Here is an 18,233-nt window from a genome sequence, read left to right as displayed (position 1 = left end):
ATGGGTGTTTAGAGGTTATTTTAGGGGTATAGTTGGGTGAAATAATAAAAATGAGTAGAATGGTTTGAGATTTATAAGAGATGGTATTTGTAAATTGGGGATGGTGGAAGAGCATTTGTGTAAGGTGGTTTAAGTGGTTCATTTGTAAACCAAATGTGTTAGATCCTTCAACCCATTTGGTTTGAGTGTTAAGTGAGGTGAATAGGAGTGGTGTTTGATTTAATAGAATGGAAGTGTAAGGGAGTGATTTGTTGATTGAGTGTTACGTAGATTGAAGGGGAGTGGTATTTGATTTAATTGAATTTTGGGAAGTTGAAGAAGGTGGTGACATGTGTAAAAATGGATGGAGATTAGATGTTTGGATGAGTTGATTGGAGAGAATGAGTGTTTGATTAGAAATGAGGAGTGTGAGTTTGGTTTGTGGAGATGGATTTGTAAGTAATGATGAAGGTAGGTTAGAGAAGGGTATGGATTAAGGTGTGGGCAGATGATTTTTTAGAGAAAGGTGATGGGGGTAGGTAGTTGGATAAAGGAGGTGAGTTGGGGTGGTGACATGTATCCCACCTTAATGATCTTGGGTGATTGGTTGTGATGTTGGGCCTGGGTTGAGAATTAGGCTTGGGTAGAATAGGTATTGTGATGGGTTGAGTCCAATAGGCATTGATGGTAGGTTGGGCTTAGGTATAGTAATGAGTTGTGAGTTGAATAGTTAAGGATTTGGATTAGGGTTGGGATGGGTTGAGAAATGATTTTTGGGGAGTTGATGGTTTGTGGGCCTTAAACGGGCTTGGGGTATTTTGGTTTCAAGGGTGGAACAATGAAGAGTAGGGGAGATGATTAGTATGCTTAGTCTTATTCTAAGTTTATTAGTCCCTTAAGGATTTTAGTTCCCTTCAAAATGTCGCATTTCTACGATTTGGGCCTATTAGGCTCGCTGGCGAATTTTATTTATAAAAATTAAATTTTTGGTCCTTTTGAGTAGGGGGCCCGTTCAAATTGGGGTGTCTACACATGAGATGCAGGCTATTCTTGAAGGGCTTAAGCTATGTATTGCCAAAAGTTGCCTCAACATTTGGGTTCAAGCTGACTCCTTTACGACTGTCAATGTCCTTAACAATCGATGAAGTATCCTTTGGAGTGTTCTCCACTTAGGTCTTTCTATTATAAGGGTTTTGCCAAGGTTCCACAATTGTTCTTTCACCCATCTGTTTAGGGAAGCTAACAGAGTGCAGACTACCTTGTTTCCACCCAATTTTTAATGGGGTGTTCTGAGTTAAAGAGTGGCTCTTTTCTATGTATCCTTGTTTCTATCATTACTCGGGATTTTAAAGGTTTTCTCTCCTTAAAGTTGTAGTTGTAGTTGGTTTGGGTCTGCCTTAACCTTGTTGACCTTAAAAAAAAATACTAGAGACAAACTTTTGTAATATCTGAATGTGAGTGTTTCAATCATTAATTAGTGTATGATAAATGATCTAAGAAATTTGAGTGTGATAAGTAAAAGTAAGGGTGCCAATAGTAGCTATAAATATTAAATTGATTTTTTTTTGTCTTTTATCTTTCCTAGGAGACACACGACATAGTTTAAATGACATATCTCAAATATTAACAAAAAACTTTTGTAGGTCTAGAGCTGTTAACAAATGCTTATCGGTTCATATATAATAATATCTGAATCCGAAATTTTTATTTGATATCCGAATTCAAATTTGAATCCTACGGATGTTTTAAAATTCTATCTAAATTATAATCCGATTATCCTATCGGATATCAGATAATATCTGATTAGATTTTGAATAATTTGTATATTAAAAATATATATAATTTTTCGTCATCCAATTGATTTTTCATAAAAAAAAAACTTATTATACGTTGTATTATGTATATAATAAATAAATCAAATAAAATAATATATATTATATTATTTATATAAAAAATAAATCAAATAAAATAATATATATTATATTAAAAATAAATCAAATTAATTACAAAGATTCTTAGGATGCCTTAATTTTGGAATTGAATTAAACCTTTGGGTATTAATAACATTGGAATTGAAATAAGTAGATCTTGTAAAAGGCAATATTACAAAATGGATTGGTTTTGTCTTAAAGAAAAATCAAATTGTTTCAAATAAAAATTCAATTTCTATGATTTTCTTTAGAAAATAATACCTATACATCAGTAAATCGAGTTATACAATTTGTTGATGAATTTCCTAATGAAATCACAAATAAAAAACAATTACAAAGATTCTTAGGATGCCTAAATTATGAAATAAGTAGATATATACATTTGGGTATTAAACTTTTACAAGAATAATAAAATATTTTTTGTGACTTTTGAAAAACTTGGCTCTGATACCAATTTACAAGATCAGGTTTAAAACGTTTGAACATGGATGGTCGGAGATGGTCAAAGAAGATGGTCGGAAATGATGGTCGGAGGTTGGTGGTTAGAAATTGTATAGAAGATTTTTTATTTTCGAATGCTCTTCTAACCGAAGGTGTGCATGATTTTTATAGAGGTTTCAGAAGGGTATAGAAAGGACATGTGTTCGGTTGATGTTTTAGAAGATTCGAGAAGGGACACGTGTTTGGATGGGATTTTGTTGACATTATTGAACATGTGAAGGCACATGAAGTATACACGTGGTAACATTTTATTTGACTGACAGTGCTACAGTTGTAGTACATGTGATAGCTACAGTGATTTTGTTTGACAGTTTTGACGACTTTTGTGACTAAAACACTATTTGATAAATAGTAATTTTGACTTTTTGAACAGTGTTTTACTATTCCCTACGATTTTTAATACTCGTTTAAATAGTATTTATTACTATTTTAATTGCGATTTTTGACAAACCAAACTTTTACACTTTTATACAGACATTTTGACATATCTTACATAATATACAGACTTTTTGACATAATACAAACTTTTTGACATATTTACATACTTTTGCAGACTCCATATATCTTTAGAATAAAAATTGTTCTTCATTGTCATCATCAGAAATATTTTGAGGAGTATTTGAAGAGGACGATTTTGTTGCAACAGAGCCTTGGGCAAATATTGCATCTTTGAGATTTTTGAGTTATATTTTGAGGAGTATTTGAAGAGGACGATTTTGTTGCAACAAAGCCTTGGGCAAATATTGCATCTTTGAGATTTTTGAGTTCTTTGGATATCTTTAACATTTTTTCAGTAGCTAATACAAAGTCTTGGGCATAACCTTTTGCAAGAGATATTGTAGGTGTGGCAGTTGTTGAGGTAGTTGCTTGAATATAAGATTTTATTAATTTTACTGAGACTTTTGGTAATTTTGAAAAATTATCAAGAGACAAAATCTTTTGTGTCCTTTAATATACTTCGAGTGTTACTTTAGTGTGATCATATTTATCCCACTATTTAACATAGGTATTTTTGAAAAATGTAGGAAAGCTATCAAGTAATTCTTTTAAATGATGTCACTTAAGTATCCAAAGATAACTTAAGTAAGCAAAGAAGAACATATTTTGATAATTCAAATCATCAATTTTGAATTTGTTGTTGTTGATAAATTCCTCAAAAAGAGATATTTGTTCACAAGGGAGAATTTGAGGGATAGATCCATAATTACTAAAATTTTGACAGAATTGGATGAACCATGAATGAGACCTTTTTGTATTTTGAATCAAGAGAACGTATTCCCACGCATTTTGATAGTCCCAATAAGTATATGAAATTTGCTGATCGGTTGAAGATTTGATATATTTTGAGGTCTAAAATGACGAACCCCATTCTTGACAAGGGATAATTCTTAGGAAAACCTAATTTGGAATATGCTATTTCTCTATCTTGATTAAGATTATGAGAAATTATTGCACTTTGAGATTGAGAAAAAATTGTTTCATAATATTTAGAGGATAAATTGGGTTGTTTGAGATTGAAAAAATTATTGATAGTGAATAATTACTTTTGAATTTGAGGAATCGTTAAAAATTCAAATTACTTTTGTGATAAAAAAATAGGGCTTGACTTATTTTGTGAAGGTATTAAGATTTTGGGACTATTGGAGAAAAATGAGAAAGGGAAATTTGAATTTCAACAGGAATTTTCTCAATTCCTTTTGACTTTTGCTAATTTTTGGAAGAGTTCATTGTGAATTTTGAAGAAATTCTCTGGTTAAAAAATTAGGAAGATTGTTTTGAGAACCAAGAATAAATTCAATATCAAATTAAAAAATATAGAGTAAAGCTTGCCATCTAGCAAATATTTGTTTTGATGCAAGATTTTTTATATTTTTTTCTAAAACATTTTTTGCAGATTTACAATCGATCTTTAATAAAAAACTTTTAATTTAGAACATCACTTTGAAATTGTAAAATTGTTAAAACAATTGTTAAAATTTCTTTTTTGATTGTTGAGTAATTTTGTTGATAGAAATTTCAAATTCTTATTGTGTATCTTACTATTTGTTCTTCGTTTGTTGATTTTTGTAATAATGTTCTTCCTTATCCTATTTCTGAGGCGTCTATTTGAATTATTTTTGTAAGTTTTGGATTTGAAATATATAAGCAAGGTAAAACTTTGATTGTTTGTTTAATTTTTTGAATGACTTGAGTATGATTTTGAGTCCATACCTTTTTGGTTTCATTTTCTTAGGTTTCTTAAGAAAATCAAAAAGAATTTTTTGTTCTTCTTTAAGATTTTTTATAAAGTTGAGAACATAATTAAGGCATCCTTGGAATCTTTGTAATTATTTTTTATCTATGATTTCATCAGAAAATTTATCAGCAAATTGTATAACTTGATTTACTGGTATATAGGTTTTATTTTATAAAGAAAATCCTAGAAATTAGATTTTTATTTGAAACAATTTGATTTTTCTCTGAGACAAAATCAATCCATTTTATAGTAATGCCTTTTTAAATATATATAAGACATCAAGGTATTGGCTTCTAAAATCTTTTCATGGTATTTGGGTTTTGTCCCCAAGTAGTAAGGGTAAGTACTTTTAGGATTTTGAACTTGGAATAAGAAATTCTATTGGGATCATTCTTATCTAGAACATGGGTAATGAGGGTAGAATTTGAGTCAACAAGGATAAATTCATAGAACTGTTGAGTTTTCGTTGGAATTGAAGAGATGAATTAATTGGTCCCCAAGAGAAGTGAGATATCTATTGGTATAATTATTTTGTTTCATTATATTATCTAAATCACGGAGTTTTGACTCTTTGTCTAGTTCTTTAAAATCTACTGATTTATAGGGTGATCCTATTACTGTATCTTTATGTACTGGGATAACAACTTCATTTATTGGTGGTAGATGAATGGATTGCATTTTTCCTATTTTTGGAACATCCCAAACATTAGATTTTATAACATTTATATTTTATTTTTTTAAAAGTGGTTTTTTAAAGTAATTAAAGTACCAATCAAAAAATGGGATTTCTGTTTTCTTTCTATTTAAATGGTCATAGTAATATTGCTATACTTGTTCTTGATATTTTTCTAATTCTTCTTCATATTCTTTTCTATAAGGGGAGATAATATATTCCAGTTTTATTTTTGCAATATTAATTTTAATTCTCTACTTGTTGAGGCCCTACTTGTAAATATTCTTCCTAGAGAGTTATGTCATTTTGTAAGGGTATTGTAGTGACTGAATTAGATTCATCTGTTAATATTATTGATCTTTTAAAAGAAAAAAAATTGATTTCTATGTTTTCATCTATATATTGTATAATTGATTCAGGTTCTTTGTTTTCTGGTATTTGTGTTAGACCTTCTCCTGTCAAATTCCAAGTTGTTGGTAATTGTACTTCATTCCATGTGATCCTTTTTGGAACTAATTTATTTGACTTGTAAATATTACTCTGTAAGAGTAATGTTTCTCCTTTTAATGATGTTTTAGTTAAAGTACCTAGATTTAATGTTGTTTGCATAGTTTTGTAAACTATTCTAAATACTAAGACTAATGGTTGTAATCTTGATATCATGTTGTATCTTGAGGTTTGGATATTTAAACTTAAAACTTTCATTATTCTTGGATATGTTAATGCTATTGTAAAATTGGAAAAGCTGTCAAAATAAATAGGTCCATCATAAAGACTTGATTCAACTAATCGTAAAAGAGAGTCTGAGAAGACTATGTGCCTTTCATCTCTTAAGCATAATAATACTAAGGCTTTTAGGCCTATTCTAGTTAAGGGTTTGATTCCTACTTGAACTAGTCCTATATGGAGAAATTTATGTTTATGTTCGTGTTTTAGTATTGAATCTTTTGAAAATAATTCAATAGTTTGATGTTCAGATAATAAAGGAATTGTTTGTTCACATATTTTTATTGTATAATCAGATTTTGTGATAAAATTTCCCTTTTTGTAAATATTTTTTATTGGTATCATCGGTATATTCCAATTGTGTAAGCTTGACTCTATGTCAACGATAGAATTTTCCTCTATATTTAAGACGTCTGAGTTTTCTCAAATTTAATTAAGGAATTCACATTAAATTATATGTTAGATAATCTTCTAGACTGTCAACGGTTTATTCCTGAAATTTGGCACACTTGGCCATGAAGGGATACGCGACTTAAGGTCAGACGAAGAATTTGACATTATTTTCCCTGACTAAATTTGATTTATAAAACAATGGCTCTGATACCATCTTACTCAGGATCTTAAGTCTTAGATCTTAAAATCTATATCCTATTTGTTGTTCTTCTGACTAAAATCTTATCCAAGGTGTAGACACGGGATTTCGCCATTACGATGACCACATCTACAATGGTTTGGAGTCGCCACCATTCATGTTGTAAGTGGGTGTGAATGGTCACCCGATGTACATTTTGAAAAATTACCATTTTTGGCTCGTGGTGACTCTCGATGGATAAAGATAAATCAACCCTTGAGATTCGGGTAAGCGGCTCGGTTGGAGAAAAGGGAAGGTGTTAGGCACCATTTTCTCCCCACTAAAGAGTGGTAACCTCAACTAACTCAGTCATTTTTTATTTAAAAAAGTATGAAAGATAACGTGCCACGTGGGTGCATTTGTACCCTAGATAGGGGTTCATTTTCGGCTTGATCATAGGGTCATTCCATTGATGGAAATGACCCTCATAGACCTTTAGCCTTGGGGTCCATTCATCCTAAAAAATAAAATGAAGGGGAGAGGGGTGATAGAAGAGGGAGGAGGAGAGGGTGTAGAAGAGAGAAGGGGGGGATTGTCTTGAACCCACCTTGTATCTTCTTTCTTCTTTTCTTCTTCTTCTTTGAGTCTTATTGAGTCCTTAGTATTTTAAGCAAATATAACTTTTGTATGGTTGAAGGAATAAAGAAGAGATGATGAGAGAGATGAGTGTAGTATGTGATTTTTTTTGTGTGAGACTTGGGGATGATTAGTGTGAGAGAAGTGGTAATAGTGGTTAGTAGTGAGAGTTGGGGGATGATTTTTGTGGTGAAAGTTGGGGGCCATTTTTGGGAAGAGGAGGAGGGTATTTATAGATGTTGAGGAGTTATTTTAGGGATATAATGGGGTGAAGTGAAGAAAAAGGGTAGAATGATTATGAGTTTGAGAGAGAAATGGGTGTAATTTAGAGGAGATTGGAGGGTATTTAAGGAAGAGGGGTTAAATGGGTGAGTTTTGACCCAAATGGTTTGGATCCTACCCAACCCATTTGGGTGGAGTGTTTGGTGAGGTGAGTTTAAGATGGTGGTTGAGATTAAATGGTATTTGATTTAAGAGAATGGAGGATTTAAAGAGGTGGTTGATGATATTTTGGGAGGGTGAGGGAGATGATGCCATGTGTTAAAGTGGGTGAAAATGAAGGGTTGGGATAGGTTGATGGAAGAGGTTGAGTGTTTGACTTGAGAGGATGGTGTAGGTTTAGGTTGTAGATGTGGGTTTTGTAGGGAATTATGAGGGTAGATTAGGGGAGGTATAGGTTAGGGGTGTGGGTAGATGTGTTTGATTTGAGAGAAAAGGTGATGGGTTGATGTGTGGGTAGATGGGATTTAAAGCAAATTAATGGGGTAGGTAGTTGGGTGAGGAAGGTGAGATGGGGTGATGACATGTGTCATCTTTTGATGATAAAAGAGTGATTGGTTGATGTAGGTTGTGATTTATGGGTTAGGGTTGTGGGTTGGATAATGAATTGGATATGGTTAATGATTTGTGGGCTTTGTAGTGTTGGGCTTGAGTTTTAGAAATGGTTTTGGGTTTTAGGGATTGGTTGAGGGTTATTTTGGAATGGATTTTGAGGGTATAGGTTGGTTTTAGATTTTAAGGGATGTGGGATTGATTTTAGGCTAGGGGTAAGGTGAGAAATCGATTTAGGAAAGTGTTGAGGGCTTGTGGGCCTTAGGTGGGCCTATGGTTTTTGCGGATTTGGAGGCGGAGCGGTGGTAGTAGAGGAGGGGTAGGCATCTCAAGTCTCACCTTTTTAATATTTTTAGATTTTTGCAATCATTAGTTTGATAAAAAAATGCCACGTGTTGGCGAATCGGGCTTTTTAGGCCCGTTGGTGAAATTTATCGAAAGTTTTGCGTTTTTAATTTTTTGAAGTGGAGCGGTGAATATTGGGAAAGCGTAAGGTAGGCCGAGTCCTTTTGGTGGCCTCCTAAACCATTGAGAGGTCTTAGGGGCCTCGGTTTGGTAAAAATGTCACTTTTCAATGACTTGGGCCCTTAAGGCCCGTTGGCCCATTTATTTCGAAAATCGATATTTTTGGGCCCTTTCGAGAAGTGGCCCGTTCAAATTGAGGTGTCTACAGCTGCCCTTCTTTGCAGGAATTGCATGCAAAGAACTGCAAAGAATAGACTAAACCCCTATTTGTACGGGCCAGAAAAATTCTGTAAAAACACGATCTTGAATTATCGATTGTACTGAAGATTTTTGTGGAAAATGGTTACTCAAGCACGGGATCTGACAGAGTTTTGCCTTATTAATTCATTGATCTCGATGGCGCGGAGCTCGTGTGAGATCTTTGATTTGATGAAAATTTGATGAGTTTTGAAATCCGACTATTTCTTCGATCGTGTTTTGACAAATCGGAGTTGAGTGCAACTCGAAAGGTTTTTGAAATTTTTTTTTTTTTTTCATTACCTTCTTTTGTTGATCTTGCCCGGTTTCTATCATAAACTAAACCTCTCCATTCGTGCATTGTCCCTTGATACTTTTGACCCTTTCAATGGTGCAAGCATTGAGGTTGTTAACAGTTGCCACAAATCCAAGAGAAAGTTTTGCAGTTGGAGCACAGTTGACCAAGATCTGGAATACGACAGTCCATAGGGATCCACCAGACCCAACTTCAGTAATTCTACCTCTATTTACTGTTAGCCCATCGGGGAGTATAGCAAAATCAGGGGGGGAATGAGTGCTACACAGTCTGGGTCTCCCCCATTTAGAACCACGTTCATTGCAACAATATCAACAGGAGCATAGATTACAAAAGAGCCCGTTGCATCGGTGCTACTCTCTTGTAATATCAACATGTTGTTCTGACTGGAATTTGGAGTATTAACTCGCAGTAGAGAAACACAGTTACCAGGATCTCTACCATTAGTAATATGTGCCATTTCTTGAACAGCACCGCCATTAGAAAGAATGTCCCACTCACTTCTAAAGTTCCCATCGCGAAGGAAATTGAAAACTCCCTTTGGTGGGACTGGAAGCCAGAAAGAAGTAGCTGCACTTAGCACAATACCAGGAGGCCTGCCGGGATCATCTATGCTTTTTACAATCATGGCCCTTACATCTTCAGCGCCACTTCCCGATAATGTTGTCCATGTGTGAACAGTAGAAGCACTTACACCAGAACAAAAATTCATCACCATTCTTTCAGCTAACTTCAACCTACTCTTTCGCCCTTCTTGACTTGTGATCACACCAACATCTCCAGCGGGTATGTTACTAGCCATAACACTTGCAAGGCGTTCACATTGTTGATCTAGGGTAGCAACCCAACGCTTTGCTCCAAACCCAAGGCTGGAGTTAACCAGTGTTTTATATATACTATGAACTGCTTTATCATCCACTTCTACGTGTTCGACCCATATAACCTTGGAGTAACTAGTTGGCATTTTTTTGATTTAAACAACCTGATGGTCTTCTTCGACATCTCGATATCAGGCTAGGACGCAAATGATCCAAGAAAACATAAACCACCACCCAAATTCCCTCAGCATGTTGTTTACAATACCTTACAAAGAAACTCTCTCAAGTTGGAACAAGAAGTGAAGGGACTTGAAATTCTGTTGTCATCACTTGGAGGGCTCCATTGTAGTTTTCTACTACGCCTATTGATACGACTTCAAGAGTTGTTGCTTTTGAAACAATGTTAGAAAACACGGTGGACCACTGATTCACATCCATAAGGATCTCAACAAGGTTAATGTGATTCATGATAACAACGGCAGTTTCTCGAGAAGCTTCTGATTTCAATCCACATAGTTTTGGTCCAATTCCCCTCGGGAATGTTTGTATGTACTCATCTTCACTTAGAATCTCATAAGCATCGTTAAGGCCACGCATCCATAAGGGTTTCCCTAGTTAGGTCATTCTTATAAACTCTTCCATTGCTGCAACTGTAAGTTCGATGATCAATGGTTTATCTACCTCAGTAGGCCCGGAGAGTGATCTTAGGAGGGGCTTGCCTGCGGTCCCTTCTTCGATGCCTTCGCGTCTTGTCTAGTGAGTCGTGATAATGAGTCAGGCTGAAAAATTGATGATGAGTCGGGCTGCCCGAACGCCTTGACTCTTTTTACAAAATGTTGAAAGATTATTGCAAAGAAAATAGGTTTTGTACTTACTTGGCCTCAGGTGTATCTAATGCTTTGAAAACTTGAAGTTTGAATAAGTCCTAGAATCTTCATCATCGGCCAAAATAATAGTTTTTCTTTTTTGAAATTTTATGAAATATCTTTATCAAATGAGTACGATAAATTCAAAGTTTGTAAAACCTTTGGTTGCGACGATCTTGGTGTTTTTGCCAATCACAGAGGATATAAACGTCAATTACTCTTTTGATTCCTTTAGAGTCATTCCCAGTGCTATGGTATTGGAAGACTATTTTGGGTCTCGGGATTTTGGAAAGATTTTACCGTTCATAGTTTATACTCTTGCGGGCCAGGAGTTGTTTTTTTTATTTTTATTTATTTTTTTTTTATTTTTATTTTTATTTTTTTTATTTTTGTTATATAACCTTTATTGCCTCCGATGCCAATTACGATTTTCATCAGACCCGGTTTCCACATTTTTACGCATCGACGTCCTTTTTGGGATTTTCATCGTGCTGGTGGCTTTGATCTTGCCATAGTCTGATTCTTTTACTCATAGCGCCCTTTCAGGTTTTCACTATGCCCTTTCACACCATGCTTATATTTTTCTAGATTTTTCATTACAATTCTGCTCGGAGTCTCTGTGTCTTTGTGGCTTGGTGACTTAAGTTGAGTTGCAAGATCGACGACTCTACTCTTGTAGGGGTACTCTTTCTTGAGTAATAGATCTAGATTCCCCTCTCGAGCTTGCTGACGACTATTCGTGGTTCGACAACTCAAGTTGAGCTGCGAGATCGACTACTCTACACTTCGAGTACTCCTTTTTTTTCGAATATCCGATCTGGATTTCCCTCTCGAGTCTTCCAACAACTGACAAGACTTTGAGGTCCGGACCAAGTTGCAAGATCATTGGTGTTGCCACTGTCGTTATGTTGTCCTAGAACATTTCCTGATCAAAAAGGACTTTAAGTAGGACGAAACATTAGCTTAGGCTTATGGTAGTGGAAGGTTACAAAAAGGTTAAGGTCTGGATCTAAAGTGGAATAAACATGGGGTTCATCTATTTTTGCTTCGGAAAAGTGATCTATGTCTCCTCCCAGCGTCTCTCGAACTTGTTTAGGCTGGAGATTTGGGTCGAGCGAAGATCAAGTGTTCGAGTTTTTGACTTTCTTGATTTTTTTTGTATTTTTAGCCGTTCACAGTTTATCCTCATGCGGGCCAGGAGTACTTTTGATGCTTTTGATTTTCCTATTCTTTTTTTTTTTTTTTGTAGTTGTTGACTTGCCCCAGTCTTAGGTTAAGAAATGAACGTGATGGCTCAAAAGGTTGACTAGGGTGTGATGGTTTGTTTGGGATAGCAAAAATGGCCTTTCGTCATCTCAGGGTCAGGTCTTAAGCGTAATATTTCTTAACAGTGTCAGCATTGATCGGTTGCGGGAAGACTTGTCCGTCCATTTCTGTGAGAATCAGAGCTCCTCCCGTCATTACCTTCTGTACGATGAATGGTCCCTCATATTTGGTCTGAACTTTCCTCTGGCGTCTTCTTGAATTGGCAGAATCTTCTTTAAGACCAGGTCTCCTGGCGAGAAATCCCTAGGCTTAACTTTCTTGTTATAGGCACGAGCTATTCGTCATTGATAGATCTGTCCATGGCAAATGGCTGCAAGGCATTTCTCTTCAATCAGATTCAGCTGATCAAACCGAGCTTGAATCCATTCAGTCTCATCTAACTCTGCTTCCTTTAAGATTCGGAGGGAGGGAATCTCAACCTCTACGGGTAAGACTACTTCCATTCCGTAGACCAATGAATACGGAGTTGCCCTAGTCGAAGTTCAGTAGGCGTGTAGTGCAAAGGGCAACATGTCGTGCCAATCTTTGTATGTAACTGCCATCTTCTCGATTATTTTCTTGATGTTCTTGTTGGCTGCCTCGACTGCTCCATTCATCTTAGGTCTGTAGGGTACAGAGTTGTGATGAGTGATCTGGAAGTCTTCGCACATTTTGATCATATCTTTGTTCTTGAAGTTCTTGGCATTGTCAGTTACCAATCCGCTTGGAAGTCCATACCTGCAAATGATGTTGTTCTTGACAAACTTCATGACGTTGCTTTGGTGACATTGGCATATGATGCAGCTTCTACCCATTTTGTGAAGTAATCGATAGCAACAAGGATGAAACGATGCCCATTTGCAGCTTTGGCGAGATCTGCCCAATGACGTCCATGCCCCAGAGTGAGAAGGGCCAAGGAGTGGTCATATTATGTAGTTCTGAAGGTGGGGCATTGATCTTGTTGGCGTAGATCTGACATAGATGACATTTGCGGACATGTTGATAGCAGTCACTCTCCATTGTCGACCAATAGTATCCCATCCTCATGATCTTCTTAGCAAGCATATGACCATTCATGTGAGGTCCGCAGACTCCTCCATGTACAGTCTCAATTAGTCGTTTCGCTTCTGTTTCTGCCACACACCTAAGTAAGATCTCATGGTGCGACTTCTTGTACAGAATACCGTTGCTCAAGAAAAATTGTCCTGCTAGCTTCTGAATGGTCCTTCTATCATTTGGCGTTGCATCTGAGGGGAGCGTTCGATCTTCAAGATATGCCTTGATGTCAGAATACCATGATTTTTCTTCAGATTCTTCTACTTCAACGGGTAAGCAATAGGCTGGCTCATCTTGAATTCCAATCTCAATAGGGTTGATGATTAGGTCTTCCGAGATGTTGATCATAGAGGCAAGTGTAGCTAGTGTATCTGCAAACTGATTCTTAGCTCTCGGCATGTACGTGAATGAAATCATATCGAAGCGTGAGCTTAGTTCTTCCAGATACTCGTGGTAAGGGACCAATCTTTGCTCTCGGGTCTTCCATTCTCCAGTCATCTAATAGACTACTAAGCTTGAATCTCCGAAAATATCGATTTCATCTACCTCGAGATCCAGTGCTGCCTTCAATCCTGCTATGCATGCTTCGTATTCAGCCTCATTGTTGGAACATTGAAATTTTAGTCTAATTGCGATTGGCACGTGGGATCCATCTGGCTTGATCAGAACTGCCCCTATTCCGTTTCCTTTCTGATTGGCTGCTCCGTCGAAATACATTTTCCAGCCTGGTTCATCATTATTGTCTTCAACCTCAGTGATCAGTATGGCTTCATCAGGAAAGTTTGTTTTTAATGGCTCGTAGTCAGGCAACGGGTGCTCGGCTAGGTGGTCGGCGATTGCTTGCCCCTTGATGGCCTTTTGAGTGATATAGGTGATGTCAAACTCAGATAACAATAGTTGCCATTTTGCGTGCGACCTGTTAATGCTGGTTTTCGAATAGGTATTTCAGGGGGTCCATCCTTGCTATTAGCATAGTCGAGTAACTCAGCAAATAGTGACGTATCGTTGAGATGCCCAGACTAATGCGCAGCAAGTCTTCTCAAGCGTTGAATATTTTGCTTCGTATTCGTAAATTTCTTGCTGAGATAGTAGATGGCCTGTTCTTTCCTTCCTGATTCATCGTGTTGCCCTAGCACGCACCCCATTGACGTTTCTTGCACCGAGATGTACATCAGCAAAGGTCGCCCTAGAGTAGGAGGGACTAGGACTGGTGGATTGAGCAGATATTGCTTAATCTTGTCGAACGCTTCCTGACAGTCCTTGTTCCATTTCTTCGGTGTGTCTTTCCTGAGTAGTTTGAAGACTGGCTCACAGATAGGCGTAAGCTGTGCAATGAAACGGCTAATATACTGTATTCTTCCCAAGAATGCCCGAACATCTCTCTCTGAAACGGGTGCTTTCATCTCGAGGATATACTTGGTTTTTGCCGGATCTATCTCGATGCCTCTTCTGCTGACGATGAAACCCAGTAGTTTGCCCGATGTTGCCCCGAATACACATTTTGCAGGATTTAGCCTTAAACTGTATTTCCTCAGCCTGTCGAACAACTTCTTTAGATTTACCAGATGATCTTCTTCAATGCCGGATTTAGCAATCATGTCGTCTACGTAGACCTCCATTTCCTTGTGGATCATATCGTGGAATAGTGCGGTCATTGCCCGTTGGTAAGTCGCCCCTGCGTTCTTCAGCCCGAATGGCATGACTTTATAGTGGAAAGTACCCCATGGCGTGATAAATGCAGTCTTTTCCTGGTCTTCTTCCGCCATTTTTATCTGGTTATAGCCTGAAAAGCCGTCCATGAACGAGAACATGCCATGCCCTGCTGTACTATCGACTAGAGTGTCGATGTGTGGAAGTGGGAAATCATCCTTAGGACTGGCCTTGTTTAGGTCCCGATAGTCAACACACATGCGTACCTTCCCATCTTTCTTGGGTACTGGGACGACATTAGCCAACCACTCAGGGTACGTAGAGACTGCAAGAAATCCGGCTTCGAACTGTTTCATGACTTCGTCCTTGACCTTGAGGGTCCATTCTGGCTTTAATCTTCTCAATTTCTGCTTGATCGGCTTGCTTCCGGAGGCAATTGGTAGCTTGTGCACAACAAGATCTGTGTCCAATCCCGGCATATCCCTGTACGACCATGCAAAGACATCTTGATAATCTTGTAAGAGTTTGATCATTTCTTCCTTTTGTTGTGACGTTAATAAGGCTCCGATCTTGACAATTCGTGGGTCCTCTTCGGTACCAAGATTGATTGAATCTGTATCCTCAATGTTTGGCTGAACACCTTTCTCGTGACGTTCTACCAAGTCTTTGATTTCTTTAGGCGGGTACTCCATTTCGTCCTCAGACTCTTCTTCGATCCCCATGAGGTCAAAGTCGAGTTCAAGATCGAAATCATACTCGTCCCTTTCAAATTCTGTTTTATCTGGGTACTCATTTGATTGAGACATATCCCTTGAAAACTCTTTTTTTGACTTTTGGAAAATATCTATTTTTTTGTAATTTTGAAAGCTTTTTGATTTTTTTGACTTTTGAGAAATTTTTGATTTTTTTATTTTTTGAGGAATATTTGTTTTTTGTTGCTTTTCGAATACCTGAAATAAGAAGAACAATCATGCGAATTCATTAATAAAGATAGGGAGCCCTCAAAACAGTCTTTACCTGAGGACGAGGGCTCGTTATGATCCTCGGGCAAACTAGATTCGTTTAACGGCGTTTTTTTTTTTAGGCCTCAACAGCCTCAAGGGTCAATGGGAATTCCTCCCAATTGTTCAAAACTTCCCCTTCTCTGAGGGGGCGGATGAGATGTGAAAGTGATGTGTTGGGTGATTTGGTCGGTGGTTCGGAGATAACCATGATCTCCGATTGATTTTTGTCAGATGGGGGCATAGTCCCTCCCAAACTCGGTGGGATGACGACTGATGCCCAGTCAATGCCCGTTGAAAAGGGTGATTTGTTCCCTTGGCTAGTAGTGATTTCCACTTTGGTTGATTCTAAGGAGGTTTCTGATAGACTTTCATTGGAATCCCCATTGAATAAAACATCAATGCCTTCTTCAAAGGATGATTGGGACTCCACGATTGGGTCTTCTTGAATGTGCACTGGTTTAGGATTTACCATTTTTTGCTTCTTTGCTGATGGCAGTTCTGATAAGTTGTCGGGTCTGATATGTGATTTTGGGAAGCTAACGCTAATATGCGGAACTCTGCCCAGGTTCCAGATATTTGGTTCACGGTTTTGCTTTCTCGCTAGTCGAAGCTCTTTTTTCTTTTCATTCATTTTGCAATATCCCTTTTTGTGGGCCTGAACCCGAGACCAAAATAAGGAGTATGTTTTTTGGCTTCAACCGGCTTAGTTCTCCCTCTTCCTCCTGGTCCCAACCCTTGCTTGGGTCGATAACCTGCCCTTTTCATAACCCGACCAACCATCAGATTTGGTCTTGATAGTTTTGCTGCTACCTTCTCCTGCCCCTTTTCAATATGATTGACCGCGACGAATTGATAAGAGTGATAGAGTGCTTTGTCCTTCGTCATCTCAATGTCGATAAATGGCACATCCGGAGCTCTTCCAGCCGGGATAAGATTTTCTGCCAACACTGATATCATTCTCTGCCCCATGATGAACTTGACTCTTTGGTGTAGAGAGGACGGTACTGCCCCGGCAATATGGATCCATGGCCTACCCAGCAGTAAGTTGAAGGTTGTTGGTATTTTCATGACTTCAAACGTTACTTCGAATGTACATGGGCCTATTGTGACAGGTAAATCCACTTCTCCTAGAGAATCCCTTCTCGAACTGTCAAAGCCTCGGACAACTTTGTTGTTTGGCTTGACATGTGACCAATCAGCGTTGAGTTTCCGGAAGGTCTCAAGCGGACAAACATTAAGCGCTGACCCGTTATCAATCAGCACCCTAGCAACCATCATGCCCTTGCATATGACCATGATGTTTAGTGGCTCGACGTGCCCCGTTCCTCCAGGCACAAATTCATCTTCAGTGAAAATAATAGGATTGGGGGCCATTATCTAGCTAATCGTTTGTTCTAGTTGCGCGGGTGAGGTAGTTGCAGGTACATGCGATTTTTTCAAAACTCTCAGTAATGCCTCTTGGTATTCTTCTGACTTTTGCATCAGACCCCGGATACTGATTTGAGCCGGCTGTTTGTTCAATCTGTCTACTATATTATGCTCACTCTTGAGAATGAGTTTAATAAAGTCTGCAGCTTCCTTATCCGTCACTTTCGCCTTCTCTTTTTTCTGTTCACTCTCGTTCATTTTATCCTTTCCTTTTACTTTTCTTTTCTCTTCATCCGTCATGCCTTTTGCTGTTTCTTCAGTCTCTTCCTTGATGCTTACCCCCTTTTTTGATATTTTTTTGTATCGCCCTGCTCTTGTCATATGCCCAATGTCGGCCACCATTGCTTTCTTTATGATTTCAACCCCGGAGGTTATAGTGATGGTTGTCTCGTAACTCCAGGGAACTGCCTGGATAGAGTTATAGGGGAATGGTTTGGGTGAGTGTATGGTCATGGGAGGCGGCTCGGGTTTTACATTAAGAATAAAGGGTGGTGGCGATGATTTGGATGAAACGGTAGTAGGAGTAGTTGATGGAGTGTATGGAATGACGAGTGGTGGACGTGAAGATGCGGTGTATGGTATGTGAAGGGGTGGTCGAGTCATATACTGAGAACCTTGCAATGCATATGGTATAATGAGAGGCGGTCGAGTAGCAGTATTGGGAGCTTGATGAGTGGGATGGATGGTGAGGTCAGACAACCTGAGAGGTGGTAGTGAATTTTGGGATGAGTTTGTTGTGTGGTGGTTGACTGTGCTGATTGTTGGTGCTTCTGATCGCTGAGTTAGGTAAACCCTGATTTTGGACCCGATAGGTGCTATTAAATCTGAGGGATTGAAGTCGAGTTCTCCACAGACAACATTTACCCTGTGCCCACTCCCCTCTCCATTGTGAGTAGGTAGGGGGTTTTGGTTGATGTTCTGTTGTTGGGGTGGGTTGGCAGGCCCATCTAGGATGAGAGCCTTTTTATCGATCAGGTTCTGTACTTGATGCTTGAGCTGCCAGC

General features: G+C 38.0%; 1 pseudogene; it reads right to left on the bottom strand.

Annotated features, from left to right (window-relative positions):
- Nucleotides 1–9,112: 9,112 nt before the first annotated feature.
- LOC147391199 (homeobox-leucine zipper protein ROC2 pseudogene) lies at nucleotides 9,113–17,469 on the bottom strand (annotated as a pseudogene).
- Nucleotides 17,470–18,233: the final 764 nt, after the last annotated feature.

Source organism: Akebia trifoliata, chromosome 11 (genome assembly GCF_017979445.1).
Source record: "Akebia trifoliata isolate Shusen 1 chromosome 11, ASM1797944v1, whole genome shotgun sequence".
NCBI classification, from domain to species: Eukaryota; Viridiplantae; Streptophyta; class Magnoliopsida; order Ranunculales; family Lardizabalaceae; genus Akebia; species Akebia trifoliata.
The sequence above is the reverse complement of the archived record's forward strand: the minus strand, read 5'-3'. Positions and strand labels throughout refer to the sequence as shown.